This window comes from Lissotriton helveticus, chromosome 7, assembly GCF_964261635.1.
Source record: "Lissotriton helveticus chromosome 7, aLisHel1.1, whole genome shotgun sequence".
Classification (NCBI taxonomy): Eukaryota; Metazoa; Chordata; class Amphibia; order Caudata; family Salamandridae; genus Lissotriton; species Lissotriton helveticus.
The window spans coordinates 1908656080-1908667327 of NC_136068.1; positions in this window are offsets into that span (position 1 = coordinate 1908656080).

Below are 11248 nucleotides of genomic sequence, written 5' to 3' on the forward strand. Positions count from 1 at the left end.
TTTTCCCCATTTCCCTCTTCCAGTTCTCTTTGTGTATCATAAGGGCCACCTTTACGAGTATCTGTCCCACCTCCAAATATTACAATTATAGGTTAATCCCAACGATTTGAGAAATTAAGTCATCCAACATGCAGTAGGCAGGTCTTGTTGGTCCCATGCCACATCTGTTCCATATATACCTTCCTTGCACCATTTCTATGCAATAGAGCCCCACGCAGGGCCCACTACAGTAGCTGACATCCATTCAGACTTGCTCCCATGATCTCTTCTTGTGCACACCACTCATCTGATGTTTCAAGGGCCATTGTATGCTATACTAAGGTCTGCTGCTCAGGCATGCACTATGTTGTTTCTGGATTCCACAGGGGAAGCTCAACAGCCACCTTCATGTCAGCCACATGATCCTGGGCACTCATGCAGTCATGAGTCACCCCAGACCTACAGAGGACCACAGAATCCCTAGAGACCTTGAAAGAATTGCCTCTTTGTCCACAGTCCCCAGATTGGAACACCATAAAAATAGGTCAATGCCGGAGCTCCATGACTACTTTTGATCCATAGCACAGCGAAGTCCCCCCTTATGTTTCACTTTAGAAAAATAGGAGCTTGAAGCATTCCACATTTTATGTTCACATTTTCAGCCACGGTGAAGAATTTGTGGTATATCTTCGTCCATGGTAAAGAAAAGCAAGGAAATGTAGAGCGTGATATTCATGAAAACTAATAATAGATTTTTATTTCATCACTTATGGCTCACTGCTTTCATGCATACTGAAAGGAAAACTGAAACATGTTAAAGCTTTACATATATTCCAGAAGTAAAGAGAGGCTTTACATCATCCAGATGATCTAAGATGCATTAGTATGGCACCTGACTCTAGATGTTTTCATGTAAGATTTCGGATAATAGTGCCAAAACTGGAACAAATGAATGTGAAAAGAGTTGAAGTTGTTTAAATAGCTGAAGTTGATTGTGATCAATAACACACACACATACTCACAGGCACCCCCCCACACACACACACATGCCTCTTCATCTCAGCCTACAGCTGCTATGCAATTTGTACTTTCTAATGTTTATATAGGGTCATTTTATTTTCACTAGTACCTGATACATAACTTCATGCCCACATGAAAATGAACTTGAAGGCATGCCATGGAGTGACATAACATGAACTCCTACAGTACACCTATTTGAGCCAAATCCCCAGCAACAGATATGCACGTTTTCTAAAATACCCAGAACGGGATTTGAAAATCTTTTTGATCTACCTTGGATGATAAAATGTATATTAGAATAATATTATGCTGTGAGATGCACTGAGGACAATAGTGTGCCAGATAGACAATAATGACAGGTATGAAACCTCTGCTTGAACATTGTGATGAGTGTTCTTCTGTTTTTACATCTACAGTTTAGGATATTTTACACTCTGTTGATGGAATGCTCTTTTAGCAGTATATCCTTTCTGCACTGGGTATATTGGTCTTTATAAGTTCTCTCCCTTTTCATATTTCCTTGCCTGCCCAATTGTTCTTGAATTCGGGGAGAAGGTTTTCATAAACCAATGTAGCATACCCAGTGTTCCATAGTGTCATATCGGAAATTGGATTGTTGCAATCTCAAATAAAGGTAATGGCATAGACAGTGCCTAATATGTGCTGGTGTTTGCCAATGCTTGGTACGGATGCCTGATTGATAACACCAGCAGATACTTATAACATTCCACCACAATGTTGCACTATCTGTCTCTCTTTGAACAGAGCAGATGCGCTTAACAATTAAAGGGGAGAGAATGCGGCCTAGCGGCTAGGGCGGTCGACCTGGAGCCGGGGAACCGGGTTTGTGTCTCAGCAGGGGCGCTCAACATTCTATGATTCTGGGCAAATCACTTTGGGACATATGTAGGTATTCCAAATTTACCGATTCTAAAATACCGAATTCTACCGATTCTGTATTTCCGAATCGGTAAATGGTATGTAGGTTTTTGATTCGGTAAATTTTACCAAATCGGTAAAATTTGGTAAATACCGATTTGGTATTTACCGATTTGATAATTCCCATTCATTCCTATGGGCCTTAGGCCCATAGGAATGAATGGGATGCCATTCACTATTACCGATTCGGTAATAGGGGGTGCATATTCAAAGGTGGCAGAGTGTCACATTGACACCCTGTTGCACCCCTGAATCGTGAATCGTGAATGTGTGCACATGTGGCACACATACATGCACTAAGGGCATGTATGTCTGCCACATGGCGCTATTGGAAAAGCACAAATTTGCTTTTTCAAAGGTTTTCGATATTTAGCACCAACTTTCAGTTGGCGGTAAATACCGAATCCTTAACTCAGAAATGCACTCACTTGAGTGCTCCCTACATTACGGATTCAGTAATTTACCAAATCAGTATTTTAAGGATTTGGTAATTTACCGATTCCTTGAAATACTGATTCCGTAAATTACTGAATCCTTAAAATTGGCCCCTACATCTCAAATGCCTAATACCGGTCTGTAACAGCCGAAATTCGGTAATTTCTGCCGTTACCGACCGGTATTGGGCTACCTACATCTGGCCCTAAACAAAAATGAATGTGTCCGTCTGTAACATAACTGGTGCTCATGTAAAGTGCTCGGATACCTTAGGGTCTAGTTAGTGCAAAAAAAAACACATTTAAAAAATAATTTTAGAGCATCCAGGCCAGCTTAGGGTTACCTTGAATTGTCCAAGCTGCCACATTTATAGTGGTGCGATATTTAGTGGGGTGCATTTATACGGGCATGTGGCAGTTTTGTCATCTTGCAGTGGCCTCCTGAGTAACACCTTGGGCCCTGGGTCCTCTTTATTTACAAATTAAGCCCTGAGCTTGTCAGATGGACTGTCATGGATGGTGTACCATTCAATAAAGAACAGTGCCCTAATTCCACACCCTTGCTTGTAGCATGGACTCATAACTTCAATTGAGATCCTTCAATAGGAGAGCAAGGGTGGCAGGATTAATAGTGCAAAAACAGAAATTGGGTCCCCGCATCCCTCTGGTGATGTCATAATAGACAGCCATAGTTGGGGTGCAATGGGCTCCTTGTACCACTGGAGGAGTCACATTAGTGATAGCTATGCTTTGGGGGCCTAGAACATCTGGTACACCCCTTTACCGAAGGATATCATGCTGTAGTCAGAGTGGACTGCTCTCATTTGAGGAATTAGGGGAGTAAATAGGGGGCTATACCTGGCCCTTCTTGTCACATTTCCAATTCAAAACAAATATTCATGATTGGATGTTTAAAACAATCGTTTTGTATCTTAAGGATTCAGAGAATGGTCAGATGATTCTATTCCCAAGGCAGGATATCTATTGTATCTCATCCAAAAGTGCAGCAATTCATGAAATTGTCCATCTTTGTTCTGCTTGATAGACATAATGGTTTGCTGCAATGTGTACATACATCACTCTGAATCATGACATCTCTAGGAGTGTCAGTTAAACCTGCGTACTTTAACTTAGCGGCGGCAGATCAGTAACAACACGAGGATTCACTGATGAACAATTCATCAAGGATACCTTGTGAAACCACAGGACATGTTCTTTCATATCAAATAAAGGAATAAATAACTTGCTGTTCCTCCTCTACTTTATCAATAACAGCAGGGGGTTTAAAGCTGAAGCACCAGATCAAAGGATTCTTCATTCAATGTAGATAAAAACTATTTCAAATCAATGAAAAATCTATAAAAATGTATTTTTAAGCAAGCAAGCAATGCAATGCAACCAAAGATAGGGAAGGACAGAATAATCACAGTTATTCAAGGCTATTAAGGTAACGCCTCTCATTTCATAGAAATAATGACATACAACCTGATTCAAGAAATATATTTAATTTTGTTTCTTTTCTTTTTCAAATATTTCAAGACACTGAATGCAAAATTTAAAAAATCAACTTTAGTGTTGATTAGGTATTAGGTAATTCTGAGCCCCTCACCATCAACTTCATCACCTCACATTGCTATCATGTCAGAATATTATTAGAGTTGCAATGGAGTCAGTATATTGTCCCCGTAAACCAAGACACCTTGGGGCCAATCTTTATGCTGAGTCTGTTTAGTATTAGCATGCACATATCTTCACTATTCCAGATTCCATACTATCGAATTATGGCCCATTAATTGCAAAATTAAACAACTGTTTGAGCAATGGAACAGTTTACCCTTGGGCCTTATTGGGAGATATAACATAATGAAAATGGTGATTCTTCCAAAATGTTTATGTCTGTTTACAGCAGTACTGTTATACCTACAAGCTATCTTACTTCGCAAAGGAGAGAGATCTTGAAACAAGATTATTTTGCAATATAAATTCACCTGATGCTCACTCCAACTCCAAGAGGTAGCTGGTCTCTTCCAAACCGTAATAGCACAGTCTTAAGCAAATGGAAAATGTGAGTGCCAGTACCATGTATAAACATTAAAGATCAGATTTTCTTTAGTAGTTATGTTTTCAGCCTTCTGGCTCCTTTTTGTAGCCAACACATGTTTTGTCTCATTGGGCGTCCAGCTCTCTGACTTCATCAGGGCTAAAAAAAGACACAACATATCTCTATTGTAAGAACAACTACACTACATATATTTGGCACACAACAATATTATGGTGAAATATGTGTATTTACATTGCACTGAAGCTTATATTGTGGCATACAAGTGGAAAACCATGCATATTGGTTTCCTAAAGATTAAAACAATACAAATCAAATGTCATAATGCTAAATATACAAATGAAGTTACTTACATATCAATATAACCATTCCAAATGAAGTCATGATGAATGCAAATAGGACTACAGTACAATGCCAAGGACATTCATGGATAGAGTCTCTGTGTCATGCACAGTTCAGCTACCCATCACAACTAGGGGCCAGTGAAAATACAGACAAAGTACCAAACCACCAATTCATTGCAAAGCGTGGCATCTTAAAAACCCTACAAGTGCTCTCCCTTAGAAAACATGCATCTAACACCTCAAGTGTTGTTCTCAATAATAGCACCAAAAGAATGCCTGTCAATGTCCACAGATATATAGTATTTCTCTCTTAAACAAAAGAATATGTAATCAATCAAAATATCCACTTGATAGTGACAACAGCTAAGTTCATCAAGGCTAACCCTGGGCGAAGCACTACGCTACGCTCGCGGAGTTTGCGAAGTTTTCGCAACTTCGCACTACGCGAGCTGCACGTAGCACAGTGCGAACATACGTAGTGCAGAGTAGCGTAGTGCAGCGGTTATTTTTTGCTTGTTCGCGGTCCTGAACATCATGTTCGCGACCGCGAGCATGCAAAATGACATCCCGGCGAGATTCTCAACGCGAGGAGGTCAGGTTTCTCATTGTGAGTGGTTGCGCATGCTCGCGACCGCTCTCAATGAGAAACTACCTGTTCGCGTTGAGAAAGCTGCCGCTCGAGTAATAATGTACTCGAGCAGCAGAAAACTACAGCTCGCACTGTGCAAGATGCCGTTTTCAATGCTTGCACAGTGCCGGATGCTTGTCTGCACTGTGCAATCATTGAAAATGCATCTTGCACAGTGCGAACATGCTACTACGCAGCTCGCGTAGTGCTACGTGAAGTTCGCGTAGTGCGAAGTGCACTTCGCGTAGCTTCGCGTAGCGCTACTTCGCGAACTACGCCCACCCTTAATCAATGCTTTATTGCACATTTCCTACCTTATCTCTCTATTGAAATTTCGGACCCAGAGTATATTAATTCATTAATGGCATCAATCTATCCAAATCAAAATAAATGAAAAGGACGCAAATCAGGTCCGAATATAAGTATTCCTTATTAGAGTTTCACACTGATTCCTGCCTATAGTCCATGCAAAGCTCACCAATAAGTAAGCCACTTCAACTACTGTGGTATATAAGTCACCACTCCTGTCCACCTTGTGAATGCAGTATATCCAAATGTATATTCTTTTCTTTTAAACTGATGGGACCATCCTCCCTGTAATCATGAAAGTCTAAATATGTATTTTGCCCCCAGATATGTGCATCACTTCATATACACGTCGGGTTCATCCTCACAAAATAACTATGTACCACTCAATGCAAAGCTGCTTTTTGATAAGTTCAAACCTGGGCACCATCTTGATACATTATTTTGATATTAGTGAAAGCAATAACATATTAGATTTTTGTAAACCTCCCGGTTGAAGCACCATACTATACTTCTATACATAGCTGCCAACTTAACTTAGACAAAGTAAAAACAAGGAGCTAATGGACGGAGCGCTGAACCTTTACAGACACTCACTCCCAGTCACAGATCTGGGTTAAATCCATCATCATTCTTTAGCTCACTTCTCCACCTCAGATCAGACCCAGCTATTTGCAAATTATGATTGATTGAGCTTTTATTCGATATGCAAGATATCTTGTAAGCGTACACAGAATACAGCCATTTACAAAACTAAAAAAGACATTATTTAAGAAGCAATATTAATGCACATTTAAAAAGATAAAAGGACATATAACGCCAGAATAAATTAGCTAAAAAGGGATTAAACTGCTATTGACAATCTCTTGCATCGAATCAACCAAAACTGCTGGAAAAATTTGGCAATACCACAAACAATAGGGGGGAAGTGTCCGTCATTAAAATATGCAGGGCTACTAAATAACTACGTGTGCCCATATTGCGGCAGATGGGTTTAAGCCAAAAACTCCTGGGCTTCGCATAGTCGGGACATTCAAATAGAATATGCGTAATGGACTCTATCCTGGTGGGACAATATGCACAAAAAGGGGACATGTGAGCACCTGATTTCCATTTTGACACCAGAGCCCCAACTGGAAGGGAGCCTACTCTAAATTTAAAATACAGAGCTCGATCAACTGGAAGAGTAATAAGGTCCAAATAAGGCTCGTAGACTACTGCATCTTTTACTGTTAAAAAGGCAGCTGTAGATTTACAATGTTCGGAATGTGTAACTAGCCGTTCCGCAACCTAGTTCCAGTATAGTCTCTTCAGAACCTCTTTTGGTGGGGCCGATCTTGATAACCAACAGTCCCCCAGTCCAATTTCCTCCAAAAGTTTTTTAGTATCTCTCAGCCACCGCATTTTTGCCCAACCGCCCAAGCTCATTATCTCCGCCAACCCTTCAGCATATGATTTTAACTCTTCACCCCTCCAGATACGTGTCCATAAGAGGAGTGGGCGAAGCTGGGCTTGGTCTTTAATGTTCTTACATCCTGTGTCCAGTAGCACAGGAACTGTTGGAGTGCTCGGAGGGATGGCAATTAAGGATTTCAGGAGTTTGCTCTCTGCTGATGCCAGGAAGTCCAGACAGCAATGCCCCCACAGTTCAGCCCCATAAAAGGCTGATGTTACTACCTTAGCCTTGTAGATGTCAATTACTGGGGCGAGCGACCTCCTTGATGATGCACAGAATTCCCTCAAGAGGGCACCTCCAACTCTCTTGTGATTCAGGGCCATTTTAGCAATGTGGTGCGACCAGTTCATGCTGTCCGTGATCCGAATTCCGAGGTAGTCAAATTCGGATACTTTCTCCAAGGCGAAAGAATTGAGAATAGGGGGGCGGCCCAGTTTCCTTGGAGGATTTAGGACTAGAAACTTAGTTTTGTCCACATTGATTACTAGGCCCTTTGCAACACAGAAATTCTGGAAACGGGTTAGCAGTTTCTGGAGGCCTTGCGGGGTCTTAGAAATCAAGAGCGTGTCGTCCGCAAAAAGCAGGGTGGGGATCCGCACTCCTTCGAGACAGAGGGCGTCGGCTGGTTCTTGCTGGAGATATTCCACCACCCCATTTACATATAATGAAAAAAGGGTGGGTGCCAGAACGCATCCCTGTCTCACACCCCTGGACACTGGTATTTTCTCTGATAGCTCTCCATTTCTTCCCCAGCGGACCTGGGCAAAGGTGTGGGCGTGAAGGCTAATAAGGAGGGACAAGATGTAAGGAGGCAATCCCAACCCATAAAGCACCCTCCATAACTCCTCCCGGGAACTAGGTCAAAGGCAGTCCTCAGGTCTATAAAGGCCAGATATAGACTGCCCTTGCCTAGCTCCACCACCTTCCACCCAAGAAGTGCCAACCTAAACACCTGCTCTATCGTCCCCATTCCTGCTCGAAAGCCTGCCTGGAAGTCTGATAATATTTTATTTTCCTCCACCCAATGGAGAATCCTGCCAAGTATAGCTTTTCCTGCTATCTTTTGGGTGGAGTCTATCAGGCTTATGGGGCGGTAGTTCCCCGGGGTTTCTCTGCATCCTTTTTTATAGATCGGGACCACCACCGCCCCCTTCCAGGAATCGGGCACTGGCCCTCGCGTCATAATGTCATTAAGTAGAGCTGCAATAACCCTTCCCCACACCGCTGGATGTGCCCGCATGAGATCCCCCTGTAGACCATCTGGGCCTGCTGCCTTGCAGGGGGCTACCCACCCAATTACCTTTTCGATCTCTAGAGGTGTAAAGAGATTATAGGTATGGGGTTCGGATACCAGTGGGGAGGTCACCCTGACATTTAGTTCCCCATCCGCCGGGAGGTATAAAGCCCCAAAGTGTTTTACCCAGCTTTGTGGGGGAATATTACAGGGTCTCATAGTTTCCTCGGGCCTGTTCCGGGAGCCTACAAGGTTCCAAAAGCCCCTTGAATCTTTACTTTTGCTAGCAAGGAGTAGGTCCTCCCAAAATGTCTCTTCCCACTCCATCCTCGCAATTTTAAGGGATCTATTGTAAGCCTTCCTTGCTTCCAGTATGTCGCTGTGGGATTTGCACTTCACTGCCTCTACAAGACTTGTTTTGTGTACCCTGCATGTTTGAGTGTACCAACCATTGCCTTGCTTTTTACCTCTTTTATTTCCGGACTTACTAGAGGGGATTGTAAACACCTTTGTCAGAGTCTCTACTAGGGAGACAAAGACCCCACTCGCCTTACCCACCCCTTCAGGTAGAGACCCCAGGTTTGACACTGCTTGATTTAAGAGGGTTGAGATTTCTCCAACCCTTTCCTCAGAGAGGGCCAGTTTGGCCCATTTTAAGCGCCTACCACAAGGAGAGACTACAGACTCATCGGGGGGAGAGACTACAAGATTAATGGGACCCTTTTTAGGAAGGCACCACCACTGGGCCATGGTTAAGGAAAGTAGGTTGTGGTCACTTTCAATCGTCCGGACCACAACCATATCCCTCACTTGGCTCCAGAGACACACATCTATAAGATATAGTCTATTCTAGAGGTGTGTCCTGGTCTATTATATGTATGGGCCCCCCCCTCCTATCTGAAGTTGTCCTTCCATTCACTGCCCTTAGGTTTAATTCAAGGCTCAGGGAGTATAACTGTAACGCCACCTGTGACCATCTCCTAATGGGTGGAATCTCTAAAACAGGGATCCCTATCCTAGTATCCTCCTCATCCTGGTCTAGGGCAACGTCCGAGCCCAAGGGCTCGAACGTACAATTCATGTCCCCCGCAACCAGGCTAAAGGGTCTCTAGGAGAGATAATACAGAGGACTTCCTCCCGCCCTTAGTCCCTCTGGCGTACACATTGTAGACATTTAATATTATTCGCCCCCTAGGGTCTCTTAAAATAATATTTTGAATGTCCGGACTACCTGTCTGTGGCTCCTCTATTCTGCAGTCTAGGGAGGCTGCTACCCATATAAGCAAGCCACCCGAGGGGCGTCCTCTCCCTGATTCCGAGGTTAGCGCGGGTACAGAGTAGGAGGAGAATCCCACCCTATGTACCGACTCCAAACTCCAGGTCTCTTGGAAGATGCACAAGGAGTACTCATCGACCAAGGCATTCCAATCTGGGAGGGCCAGCTTTCTTACGATCCCTGCGACATTCCAACTGCAAACCTTAAAAACTCGGTCCGTCACAGCTGATGTGTCGGTGGTCGCGAGAACACTACTATCCGCAGGCCTCACAGGAGGAACATGCAAACAACAATCTAAAGAAAGGGGCAGGGAGGCTACCAACCCACTAGCGCTTGCCGTTGGGGGTGAGACTGTTCGGGGTGGTGATGCTACCATTGGGCCTATTCTATTAACAGCTGCCATATCTGCAGCTGTATTTTCCCTCATGTCGCCCTCGTCCAGTCAGCAACTCCCCGGCACCCACGAGGGGTTCAGCCCATTGCACCCAAGGTTCCCAACCCAGCGTGTGTCCCAGTTTTGACAAAAACTAAGGGTACTAGGACCCTCCCATGGTGACATAGTAATTTGCCTAGGGTAGAAATAGGTTAAGTCCACTACTTTAACCCCTACTGAATCCATACTTTTTATCGGACTACAGATGGCGCTCACTACTCTAGGATCTTGGAAGTATATTATTATACAGTCCCCCTCCTGTGATTTTTTTCCTTGCCCTACCCACCCTACTCTGCGAACACTTAGAATGAGCCCATCCACACCAGCTGGAATTGGCTTGTGTGACTTTAACCAGTGGATGCACTTATTCTTAAGAGATTGGTGGTTTTCCAACTGGCCTTCCTTCAGAAGAGGAACATTTACTAAAACAGCGACAAAAGGTTGGCAATCTGGTGGAAGGTTTACAGGGGGGATCCGCCGTGTGAAGTTTTGAGGGGCCACTGTAGTAACAGCTGGGGTTATAGATTGAGGAGCAGTTTTGGCGACCATTCCTGTCGCTGTTCCCTTTGCTTTATCTTGTATGCCAGGTATTTGGCTAGCTTTAGCTTTCCCACTACTTGTCAGGGGCTGCACTTACGGATGTGGCTTAGATGTAGTCTTGGCAGCCTCTGTGGGTGTTGACATTCCCTTGGGTTTTGGCCCTACTATAGGTGGGGAAGGAATTTTAGGTGCTGGAGTTTGCACTCTGCTGGTTTCAGCCCTATTTGTTCTGTTTGGAGGATTAGAATCTACCTGTGGTGGTAAGGAAGCTACTGGGGGCACACTCCCCTTTGGTCCCATGTCCTGATTGTCACTCACTCTTTTTTGCTGTTTAAATATAGTTTTAAGTGAGTAAAACCCATCGAGGGTTGATTGCTCTAGTTTGTCTATTCTAGCCCCCAGGCCCTCAACCCGAGTCAGCAAGGGCATCAAGAGACTATTTACCCTCTCCAAAATGGAATCAATAGTCATGGGATCAATCAATTTGGGGACATTGTCAGTACCATTACTAGAAGGTGGGCAATTATTTGAACCCATGTGTGAGACCATGGCGTCCCCCTCCTCCTCAGCCTTATCCTCTAGGATCAGGCCCTTTGCGTC